The 12,920-nt window shown below is 36.4% G+C and overlaps 1 long non-coding RNA gene across 2 annotated transcripts in view; it reads right to left on the bottom strand.

The window, feature by feature from the left end:
- Positions 1-11,701, bottom strand: part of LOC136039499 (uncharacterized) — a 110,929-nt gene extending 99,228 nt beyond the window's left edge. For both annotated transcript variants that reach the window (XR_010620461.1, XR_010620462.1), the window contains exons 1-2: positions 11,627-11,701; positions 5,722-5,915 (exon numbers count right to left, since the gene is read on the bottom strand). This is a non-coding gene — a long non-coding RNA (uncharacterized LOC136039499). The remainder of the gene's footprint in view (positions 1-5,721; positions 5,916-11,626) is intronic.
- Positions 11,702-12,920: the final 1,219 nt, after the last annotated feature.

Genomic DNA, 12,920 nt, shown 5'->3' with positions numbered 1-12,920 from the left:
AATTGTAAGTATGTGAGAACACACATAAGTAGAGATGGCCTTGAAATTTACTAAAACTGGATATATATTCTACTTCTTTCATTCAAAGCCAGCCTATTGTGAAATACCGAAATTTTTTACATACAAACATTAATGAAAGACAGAACCATTATTTTGGACATATTATATAGGTGACGGTTAATTTTTGAAAAATATTACTTTCTTATCTGAAGATTAGCATATTCTTCTAAAGAATTAATAATTTTGGATGGACAAATTATGCCCTTCCTTTGAGGTTACTACCCCCTAGAATGCAATCCCTTGGGACTTAAACTCCCCCCACCCCAAAAAAATAAACGTTTGTTTTAGCTCCACCTGTAATCATACAGCCATTCCCAAGCCTGGAAAAAGAAGGAGGGTTGGTCGGGAGGGTTAGTAACCCGCCACTGTAAGAACCGATTACTCAAGAAACAGCAGCAGATAGCCTCGGATTGACTTCTTCTGTGATGACGACTAACGCACGCTCCCAGACAGGATTCTTGAAAACGACCGAGTGTTTTACTGGAATGTCAGAACAGTTAATCAAGAAACACAACCAGGAAAACTTAACAGTGTTATGAGGACCCTTGATAAGTTCAGTATTGACATTGCTGGACTTTCTGAGACCAGACTTACCGGTTTTGGTACTTTGAATAGTGAGACATACCATATTTTGTATTCTGGACTTGAAACTAGAAAAGAGGCAGGTGTTGGAATGGCATTAAGCAGTTGGGCCAAAAAATGTATTGTGGACTGGGAACCTATTAATGAGCGGATCGTTCGTGCTCGCTTTGCCACTTCTCTGTCCAAATTGACAGTTATTGTTGTGTATGCTCCAACCAATGACACCTGTGATCAGACCAAAGATGATTTTTATTGCGCTTTGTCAAATGTAGTTGCTAAAGCGCATCGGCATGTTATTGTGACCGTGTGTGGGGACTTCAACGCTAAAGTTGGAAGTGATGCCTCCTATGCCCTAGCTATCCTTGGTAAGCATGGACTGGAGAAATCAATGATAATGGCGTACGTTTAATTGACTTCTGTGCGACTCATTAACTTATCATCAGCGCATCATGATTCCCTCATAAACAAATACACAAATATACTTGGAACTCGCCTGATGGTGTAACAAGAAATGAAATAGATCATATTTTAATTGCCAAGGACCTAAGACGTTGTTTAGAGGATGTTAGGACCTTTCAAGGTGCCGACTGCTATTCCGACCATCAACTTGTTATTGCTAAGTTTAAGCTGAAACTTAAAAACTGTCATAAAGCCCCAGCAGTCAGTAAAATCATTTAATGTGAGAAAACTGCAGGACCTGTATGTATTACAAAAGTATACATCTACTTTGTCAAATTTTTTCCAGTTGTCAAATGACGGTCAATGGGAAATTATCATCAAATCCCTGAAAGAGGCAGCACAAGAAGTTGTGGGATATAACAGGAAGAAGAAGGAGCAGTGGATATTTGAAAGTACCTGGGATATCATTGATCAAAGGGCAGAAGTCAAAATTCACGGAGATAGGCATGAGCATAACACAACATGCACTAGAGAATATCTAGATGACCTAAAAGCACAGTATAAGCATCTCAATAAACAAGTCAAAACATGGACTAGGAATGATAAGAGGGTGTACCTCGAAACTATGGCTGATCAGGGTGAAGTAACCGCCAGACGGGGAGATAGTCGTATTGTGTATGCTATACGTTTACTGGCTCTTCTGCGAAAGTTCTAACCAAGAAGTTTTACGGACTCCTGAAGGGAATCCCGCCTGATTTTGAACTGTCCCACCTGATATCGTGCCCTGGTGTTTCTGGTGCCTCTAGGCTAGGGAAATCGCTTGCAGTAAAACTTGAATTCTCTGATGCAACATCAAGAGTCGAAGCATTTAGATATGGTCTCAAAGTTGGATACGAAATCCTAAGTGTTTATGAGTTCAAAGCGATTCCCCGGTGCTGTAACAATTGCCGATCCCCTGACCATCTCCAGTCGTCTTGTCCCAGTGTTACACCAAAATGTGCGCGATGTGCCGGTCCTCATGTTTCAGATAGAGACTCGCCTTGCAATTTGTCACCTAAGTGCGCAAACTGTGGAGGTGATCATGTTTCGTTTAGCCTCACTTGCCCTAAATTGAAAGCAATTGTCAGTCGCAAGTTACCGAAAACAAACTAATGTCTGAATTAGTATCACTCGTGTCCTTCAATATTAATGGGACGAAAAACAAGGACCTGACCATTGATGAACTGTACAGTAAGTTTGACATTGTATGCTTTCAGGAACATCTTTTGACCGCAACGAGTGTTAATTTCCTGCGCCGTAGTTCCGCCCACTTTGTTTTCACAACAAATGCTAAATTTACTTTTGGAAGGCCTTCAGGGGGTTTAGCATGTATTATAAAACAAAAGCTCAGCTTTCTGTCCCCGTCATGCTATTTCTTTGATGAACATTTATTGGCTATAAGACTTGGTAAAACCGTATTGATAAACACTTACCTGCCTCACGATGGGAAGAATATGACATCGCTTAATAAATTCTCTAAAGCATGCTCTAGTTTGAAAACTCTCCTTCAAAGTATAAGCAAAAATGGGTACGAATTTATTATTATTGGAGATATGAACACTGATGTAAAACGTGATTCCGCTCGTACTGTGAACCTACTTGATTGTCTCCCTGATTACAGAATAATTGCGAAGGATCTACCCTTCTCGTATGTGCATAATTCCGGCAGCTTATCGGATATTGATCACGTGATTTGTTCCCCGTTCATTACATCTTCAGCAGTGCATGTCCACGAAGATGAGCAAGATATTGATCACCTTCCTTTATCGCTATGCTTTTCGATTAGAAAAGATAGTACTGACCAGGCTTGTGCTCCTGCCTCTAAATGGTTTGTGCGGAGTAATTGGAAAAATGTTAATATACCATTATATATTTCAACCCTGGCCATTCTCCTTGGTTCTTTACGTGTACCTTTTCATCTACTCCAGCTGAGTGTTAGTCCTACTAAAAGTAATTACGATCTGAATCATTATTACAACCAAATCGTGTGGTGTTTAAAACGCGCTGAGGAGGTTGCTGTCCCTCAAGAGCGAGCGAGGAAAAGTACAAGGAAACCAATCTGGTCGTGTGACCCTGAGCTGAAAAGTGTGAAAAATAAAGCCAAATTGTGGCTGCGTATATGGGTTGCTAACGGTCGACCATTAGCTGGGAATGTGTTTGAAATAAAACAAAAAACTAAGCGTGAGTTCAAGAAATGTCTGCGATTGAGCCGTTACAAAGGGTTAGAATATCCTACCAATAAGAAAGAATGGGACAAAGTGATTAATTCAGCTAATTTAAATAACTCGGCAAATCCTAATTGCCCCATTACGCCTTCTGCATGGTCTGACCACTATTCAGTTATATTTTCCAAAGTGAATTATGCAGTGCACGCGCTTTATTCGAAACTGCTTGATTCGGTTCTCCCGCCTTCCCTGACTCAGGCACAAGTTATTCCCGTTTCAGTTGACGCTGTAATTGCATCTGTTAAGAAATTGAAATCAAGTTCTCTTGATATTGACGGTATCAGTGCTTGTCATCTAAAAATAAATTGCCCGTCTTTGTTTTTCCATTTACAGTTGTTTTTGCAAATGTGCCTTTGTTGTTCCCTCGTTCCTGACAGCTTTTTGTGTGGAACTGTCACTTCTGTACTTAAACGAGGTAAGACTCCTTTGGATTGTTCTTCTTACAGGCCTATCACGGTTGCTTGTAATTTTAGTAAAATCCTTGAACACATCCTACTTCCTTTCATAAGTATGAATGCTAATTTCGGGGAGAATCAGTTTGGTTTTCGGTCTGGCATCGGGTGCCAGCACGCTCACCGTGCTCTTGCTTTCCTTCTTAAAGATGCTTCGGCTAAAGGGTATGGTCTTCATATTTGTGCTCTTGATCTTTCTAAGGCTTTCGATAGTGTTGTACATAGTCAGGCTCTTTACTCTCTTTATAGTCACGGTATTAACCTTTCAGTTATTTTTCTTCTAAAGTTTTGGTATAGTAATTCTTATCTTCGAATTAAACTAATGGTGCCCTTTCATCTTCTAATGTTCTTGTTCGTCGGGGCGTACGGCAGGGTGGAGTGTTATCTCCTAGTATTTTCAAATTTTGTATCTCTGGTATTCTTGAGAATATTTCTTCTATGTGTTTTGTTGGTTTGAGTGATATTTCTTACCTTGCTTATGCTGATGACATTCTTCTAATTAGCCGGTCTAAACTCAGTCTATCGCAGATGGTTCATAAAGTTTCTTCTTCTTTTACTAAAATCGGTCTTTCGCTTAATGTTGATAAATGTGAGTATCTTTCTTTCAATGTTCCCTGTTCTCCTAGGCCTCTAATTTTTCAAAATTTTTCTATCCCTCATGTAGATTCGATCCGGTGGTTGGGTATTACAATTACAAAAAATCTTAAAACTCTTCGGGAGCGTGCTGTCTGGGATGCTAGAGTGAAAACCCAGATTGGTTACTCTAAAATTGTAGCCAATCGAGGGAAATACAATCGTATTGCCCTTGGTAAGCTTTATTCTACTTTTTCCGATCATTCTGTTCTTTACCTTTCTGGGCTTTACCCTATATTTAAGAAAAAAGATATTAGCGATATTCGATCCTCTTATTTCCGTTTCTGTAAATTTCTTCTCTATCTTCCTCTGTGGTATAAGAATCGAAAGATAATCAAAAAGTTCCATCTTCCGAACATTACTGAGAAGCTGACTGATCTACACAAAAAGCTCTCAGAAATGGCGTATCAGCGTTTGTCGCCTCACCACGGTCTGATCCGTTTGTATGATTAATGTCTATTGTTGACTCTCGTTTTTTTGTTATTTGTTTTTTTTATTTTGTTATTTGTTTTCCGTTTTTCTTCAAGTTTTTACTCCACTATTTATCTTTTTGATGTATGTGGGTTAGAAATAAATATTATTATATTATTATAACAAAGGAGCTTGCGGGTATTTCGAAGGCTTCTTCAACCCAAGTTGAAAACAAGCAAGGCATCTTATTAACCCAGACAGATGACATAATCCGACACTGGATGGAGCATTTCAGTGAGGTATTAAATCAGGTACCTCCCACAACTTCTTTAAATATCCCCAAAGAAACATTGTTTGGTTTTGGAATAAATTCCGGACCTCTCTTGTTGAGTGACGTACAAGAAGCTGTAAAGACTTTGAATAACGGAAAGGCAACTAGCAATGATGGCATACTCCCAGAATTGTTGAAATATGGTAGAAACGCCCTAGCAGTGCCCATGTTTGACCTTTTTTCGCGTATTTGGGACGATGAAAAAGTCTCGAATGAATGGTCAAAGGCAGTAATTGTCAAACTCTTCAAAAAAGGACAGAAGACTAAATGTGATAATTGAAGAGGCATCACTTTACAATCAGCTTGTAGCAAGGTTTTGTGCCAAATTATTCTCAATAGAATTCAAAGTAAATTGGAGAAAGCTCTTATGGATAAACAACATGGATTCTGCCAAAACAGATCATGTTATGACCTAATATTTAGCCTGAGAGTCATGCTCAAAGAATCTAATGAATGACAAGTTCAACTACTCACAGTATTTATAGACTTTTTCAAGGTCTTCAACTCAATACACCGCAAAAACATGTGGAAATTCTTAACACATTATGGGATCCCGATAAAAATTGTAAATATAATTAAAGTGTTATACCTCGATATTATGTGCACAGTACAAACAGAGGGTGGCCTAACGGACTGGTTCACCGCTCAGTCAGGTGTAAGGCAGGGCTGCATTCTATCGCCACTATTATTTGCCATGGTCATAGATTTTGTGCTTCGTGGATGTAGCTTCGGTAGGGATCTTCAATCTTGAGCTTTACTTTTTTAATCAATTTCAACAGTGAACTGAAAAATAGAAACAAGTAATAAAAATAAAATTCTCCAATTCATACAAGAATTGCTATTCACATCTATTCATAAAATAGTATATCTGTTCAAAAATTATTAGCTGTGGTGAAAAACAAATTCGTTTCATTTAGTTTTCATTTTGAAGCAAATGTACTACAATTTTAACATAATTTAGACCATGATCCAAAAACGAACTGAACTGCAGATGCAAGAGCGCCATCTATTTCACAACAAAGATAATTTTATCAAGATTTGAAGCATAGAAAAACAATATGGTCTCTTTCTTGCTATCAATAGCAGCACACCTTTCACTTGTAGCATTTGGTTTTGGACATTTTTCCAGACAGCTTAAATCCTATGTTCAAATTATCCTCTTATATGGGGGCTGTTTTGCCCTTGTATGTAAAAACATGTTATTAATAATGCCAATATTTTATTTTAGTTTTGTCTGACATTTACAATTTCATATTAAAAACGTATCAGCATACTGTTGCTTATTAATGAATTAAATAAAAAAAAAATCTTTTAACGGAAAGTAAGGAGCAACATTAACACTTAAAACAAACAGAAATTATTTAGTATGTGAAAGGGGCTGCTTCTCACCAACGCAGTAGTAGTTAGATTATCAATTAGATTTCACTATTTGTGAAAGTATTTGTTATTGGGATGCATGCATACATTTTTGGGTGAGGGGGCAGAATTTCTGCTATGGGTTTTTCCACAGGGGGATTTTTTCATGGGGAGGGAAGTATCCAAGGAATTAACTTGTCAGAGGAAATCATACACTGTGGGAATTTACCAGAATTCTTTTTATATGTCATGCTTCCTCTTTTCTGGCTCAATTTACCTGGGGAGTGGTTAAGAGTAATTTTACAGGTAAATTTTTGCCAGGATTAGATTATCTAGAGGATATTTCCATGGTGAGGTCCATAGAGGTAGGATCAGGTTTCCTGGCATTATTTAAAAACGACCAGAAATTAAATAGTAAAACAAACTTTTTTCAACCAAAAGTAAGGAGCAACATTAAAACTTAAAATGAAGAGAAATTATTATGATAATGAAGGGGGTTGCCCTCTCCTCAACAGCTTGCTCTTTTTGCTAAAGTTTGAATTTTGTCCCAATTCTTTAAGAAAGACTCCTGATGCACAAGGGCTGTTTAATTAGAACAATAAGACGGTTTTTTGAAAAGTACTAAAAACTTTAGCATAAGGAGTGAGGTGTTAAGGAGAGTGCAATTCCCTTCATGTATGTAGTAATTTCTGTTCATTTTAAGTTTCAATGGTGCTCCTTACTTTCAGTTGAAAAAAACTTGTTTTTTTATTTAATATGTTTAAGAGTCTATGTATTGTCTTTAAAGTAAATATACATAGTTTTAAATATATATAATAGTATTTCCTTTATAAAAGTAATGTGGGATATATTTGCTTCAAAATTGCCTAAAGGAAATTTTTAATGCACTAAATAAACACCCTTTAGACCCCTTCTTTCTCCTTTGAATGTTTTTTGTGTTGTATTTTCAGGGAAGACATTGATCCTCAACAGTTTCCATTTTATAATGTCTGATATAAAACTTTGGGTGTGATTAACCATATATGTTTAAGAGCCCATGTTTTGTTTTTAAAGTATATCGTCATATTGTTGAAAGTGTACGAACATAATATGTCAATAGTGTACTGTAGAAACACATATGAATTAAATGCACCATTCTCTCTTCTGTCATGAAATGACAGAAACTTTTAAGAATAGATCTGGAAGCCAAAATCATACCATAAAAAATGTTTTCAAAAACAACAAATTTAGAAACAAATCTATAGCACTTCAAGAAATTAATATCTGTATCCAAAGGCAGTAAAATACATCTCATGCAAATACAATTCCATAGATTATCAGCTAGACACTAGTCAGCAATAACATTTCCATAAATGGTAAATCAAATACCTTTACTGCACACACAAAACTATTAAAACAGATAGTTCAAATCTATTTCTCAAACTATGTCCTTGAGCTATTTTCTCTCATTTTTTGAATCAGAAAACTGCAAGTAGAAAAACTTCCAGCAGAAATGAGGCCATTTATACTTTTGCAAATGCCTAATTACAAAAAATTAAAGACTTTAGAAAAAAAAAAATCTAACTATAGGTTAAATCTTACTGAAATTATAGGAATTGTGGTTCAAGACCTGCCATCAACAAAAATTATTCAAACCTAAATGTAAAGGATTATCAATGCTCTTTCTGAATCGAGTAATCAGTGCTCTTGCAATGGAACTGTGCCCCCCCCACCCAATCCTTAAATAGGCCCAGGTATAACCCAAGGCTATTTACAAGTCTGTTAATTTTACATTTTTTTTTCAATTGGATTTATTTGACATTGCAGAACAATTGCTAATGAAAAACAAGCAAAAAAAAATACTGCATATTGACAGAAGAACAAATTTTTGCATGTGCCTTAATGATTTACCTGGCCCAATTAGAGGGGGTTGAGGTGCAATTGTGCTGGAAGGATCTATCTAGATAAGAAAACACAATAACAAGATATTAGTACCATTCAACACTCATTCTAAATATATCTTTCCTGAGTGGCCGGACATACCTCTAGGTTGTATGAAAGAAATTCCAAAATGATGATTAATATGGAAGAGACTCTTGATATGTAATTAATATATATCTTCAGCACATTATAAAGTGCATCTTTTGTTATTATAAGCCCACAAATGTCCGCTTTGCAAGACAAGCTGTGTGAGGAATGCCTTGTGTCACTCAGCCTCCACACCCTAGTCTATCAAAGGAAGATAGGAGATACAATTGCTACTTACAAACTATAAGAAAATTACCTTTCAAGTCAAGTATCCTTCTCATCCCTTGCAAGTGTGGCAAGAGGTAACACAAAGAAGCTGCAAGTCTCTTGTTGCAACAATTTCTCTCTGTACATGCTGTCCTTAATAGGATCATCCAGTCCCAAACCATAAATATGTTCAAGAAAGGAATTGATCAGGACTGGGTCAATGCAGACTGTAGACTAACTTGGGATGCCAGATCATAGTTGTGATATTATCATTTAAATCATCAATATCATTAATTAGATCAGGTACCATACTCCCCAATTTAAATACCCATGGTTTCCAATTATCCTCATTGAAAATTCATCTAGGAGCAATGTTGAATTTAGAGAGAACTGGTCTTTTTGACAGTTCTGTAATAAGTGGGTAATGCTGACTGCCAAGATTGTCATAGAACCTGGACACCTTACTATAAACAGATAGTCTGCTACCAACAAAAGAAAGATCAATGGTTGAATTTTTACCATTGGAGGAATGCACATAAGTTCCTAAATTCTTAGGTGTGATTAGTGTGTGGGAATTCTGACTGATAGAGATTGAGTCCAAGAGCAACAATGATTGAGGGTCTCTAGGGTGGGTTGAGTCCCACAGGGGATGGTGAAGATTAAAATCTCTAAGTATTAGTTGGTTTGGGGAAAGATCTAATTACTTCTTGAAAGTAGAGGGTTTATTTATATAAATATTAACTACTGACAGGTGAGGGGGAGATCATCCATCTTGACCTTTATAACTAGTATTTCCATTGATTGATCTTCCAGGGGACAAATGGGATTCTTGGATGCAAACAATTTCTGGGGATTCAATATGCAAAAGCCTTTTTAACTCGACCAAACAATGAATGGGTATACCTGTTGCATTAAATTGAGCTATTTTCATTCTAAACTGCTGGCTGTCTTTGATACTAAGGATTGTTTCTGTTTGTTTTTAGTTGCTTTCTGTTTTGAGATAGGTGAGAGAGCACTTGCATTTCTTTTGAGGAATTGATTTTTGTTGAAGAAGTTTTTTTGGGATATTTCTGATGTTGGTTTTACAGGTGAAATAGATTGGGACAGGGTCAATAGATTCCAAATCATCTTCAGAAATAGAATGATTTGAGCTGAGATCAGATGATGCATGTGAGGAACTAAAATCTTGAAACATTTTTTTCTGAACAGCCTGAGATAGAATCTTGGATTTGTTTAAATTTTGAGGATAGAAATGAACTGATCATTTCAGGAATTCTAACTGTTAAGATATCATCAAATATTTTATTAATTAAGGGTTCAAGACTCTTTGTTGAGTTGACATGAATGGGCTCAGAGTGGGATTTTCAGGGGATGGAATGGGAGAGAATCCTTCATTAGAAAGAATTGGAGTCATGTCATCCAGTTGCATGTTGGATTTAAGAATATAGGCTATGCATACTTTTTTGCAGCACCAATAGTGATTTTTTCTTGTACTGCCTTAACAATAGCCTTTTCAACATTCTTTGTTATAGGACATGCTTTGTCTTTAGCATGATGGTTGCCAAGACAATTTGGGCACTTGAATGGTGTATTATTATCTCTTTTGATAGTACAAGAAGATGTTAGGCAGTTGTTGGCACATCTTGAACATTACTGCAACATATTTACTTGGTTTACTGCAACATACTTTGGCAGTGTGGCCACGCCTTTGGCAGTGATTGCAGATCATGACACAGGGAATATATGTCTTAAATTCTTTTTTCCATACCCAGAATAGAAATAAAGGTAAAATTCTAGTTAATTGACTTCTTGCTATCTTGGAAAGGGTTTAGGTTAGGAAAATAAAACTTTCAGGGATGGGTCTACAGGCTAAAGTATGTCCTGGGAAGGTATTTTGAAGCAACTAGCCTACCTCTACTCCTTCTCCCTCTATAGGGCCCTGACCTTTGATGACCTTCAAAAATATGTGCGTTATGAAAGTGAAACCTTGCAAAATAGATCCTCTGCTTAATTGAAGTATAACAAAATTGTTTTCAGCTTCATAACTTTGCTCAATTTTCATTTTATGTTTTGTAGATATGCAAATACATTTCCTAAATTTTGAAAAAAAAATGATATGGCTCAAAATTCTACTCAAATAACATTGAATTTTCAGAACTGAAGGCAGAGAAAAAGCAACTAGTAATTGAAAATTAAGGTAAAAATGTTGTTTTGTCAAAATTTCAATAGGTATAGACCTGTAATGTAGGCAAATTTCAGGGTCCACTAGAGGGAGAAGCAGTGAAGATGGGTACTTTAAAATACCTTCCCATGACATACTTTAGCCTGTAGACCCATCCCAGAAAGTTTCATTTTCTTAACCTAAACCCTTTCTGAGATAGCCTAGCAAGAAGTCAATTAACTAGAATTTTACCAAAATAAATTCAGGAAGGTCAAGTTAGGGAGTAAGGATAAACCCATCAATATTCATCTTGTCAGATGTCTGTTGACCAAATAGCAGAAGTACTCATGTGAAACCTTTGTCCATCAGGGACCAAGGGGGGTTCAAGTGGGGGGGGGGGGGGGTTCAAGTGCAATCCTTGAGAGCCTTGGACTGAGAAATCCTTCTTGCAGGAGTTAATTATAGGTTATCAGCCAAATATAGCTTCCCTATCTCTAGTATGGCATTCATTAAATTGGTTCCTCAACAGCATAATTCCTTTCACAAATACACCCAATGGTGGATTAAGGAGACCAGGCTGCCCTGTTTTAGTCAACCAGACTCTAATGATACTGTCCTCACCGTGAGAATAGCAGATGAAACAGATCCCCCTGAATCATGGGGGTCAGGCATGATGAATGCCTTTCCAAGCACTACAGAAAAATCAGGAGAAAGAAATTCCACACAACCAGTCACAGGATGAAAAGAGGAGAAGGAAAAATACCTTAATATTAACTGTTAAAACTGTAAACAAAGGAAATCAAAAATTAGCAAAATGCTTTATTAATTTAATCTTTTCTTCCTCTTTAATGCGCTAATTTTAAATAAAAACTGAATTTCTTATTGAAAATAATGAAATCCCTATCTCGTCTACACTCGTATAAAATATTCACTTATTTTAGTCAGGACTATTCAGATAGTTTGGAAACAAAGGAAGGTGTCCAATTTTCCATTTCCTTTTTAGGCCCTTATTTGTGAAGTTACATAAGATTGTAACTTTTGCCTGACCAGGAAAAATAAATCTTTTCAAGTGAGAGAATAAAAAAACACATTGACGTAGGGCACTCAGTCTCACCCCATACGTGAAACCTTTGAACGTCATGTGTCTTTACTTGAAAAACGTGTACCTTGGCACCGTGATGACAAATCCGTATGATTTTGGATTGAATACTTGTTTTGGGATCTTCAGGCTATTGGCTTTATATAAGCTGCTATTTTATATTCTAAAAAACGTAACTGCTTCACTCTTTGCAAGGGTACTTCTTTTTTCTCGGGGACTATCGGATTAACAAAAGTCGATTATTGGATTAGAACAGACAAGCCAACTAAGTTATTTCTTTCACTGCCCTAAACTCTTTTCATTTGTAGCAAAATTTACGTACTCGTTCTATTGTTCGGTTAATAGTTATTTCATACCTTGCTTATGCTGATGATATTCTTCTAATTAGCCGGTCTAAATTCAAACTATCGCAGATGGTTAATAAAGCTTCTTATTCTCTTATTAAAATCGGTCTTTCGCTGAATGTTAGTATCTTTCTTTCAATTCCCTATCCCATCCTAAACCTCTAAGCTCTAAGCTTTTTTCCATTCCTCATGTAGATTCGATGCGTTGGCTGGGTAAATTGTAGCTAATCGAGGCAAAAATAATTGCATTGCCCTTGGAAAGCTGCATTCTATTTTTTCTGATCATTCTGTTCTTTACCTTTCTGGGCTTTATCCTATACTTGGGAATCTTTATCTTCCTATTTAGTATTGGAATAGAATATTAATAAATAAGTTTCACCACGCGAATATTACTGAAAAGCTGACTGGCTTACACAAAAAGATTTCGGAAACAGCGTATCCGCGACTGTCACCTCAACATGGCTAAATTGTTTGTTTTTTTTTTATTAAAAATATTCATTTAACGTTATTGTCGTTTAATTATTTTTTATGATTTATTGGTGTTTAGTTTTTTATGTGATTAGGTGTTTAGTTAGATATGCGTCGCTGCTGATGTAACATCTAGTCCACTGTCA

The sequence above is a fragment of the Artemia franciscana genome, chromosome 19 (assembly GCF_032884065.1).
Source record: "Artemia franciscana chromosome 19, ASM3288406v1, whole genome shotgun sequence".
Taxonomy (NCBI): domain Eukaryota; kingdom Metazoa; phylum Arthropoda; class Branchiopoda; order Anostraca; family Artemiidae; genus Artemia; species Artemia franciscana.
This window is presented reverse-complemented; position numbering and strand designations above follow the sequence as displayed.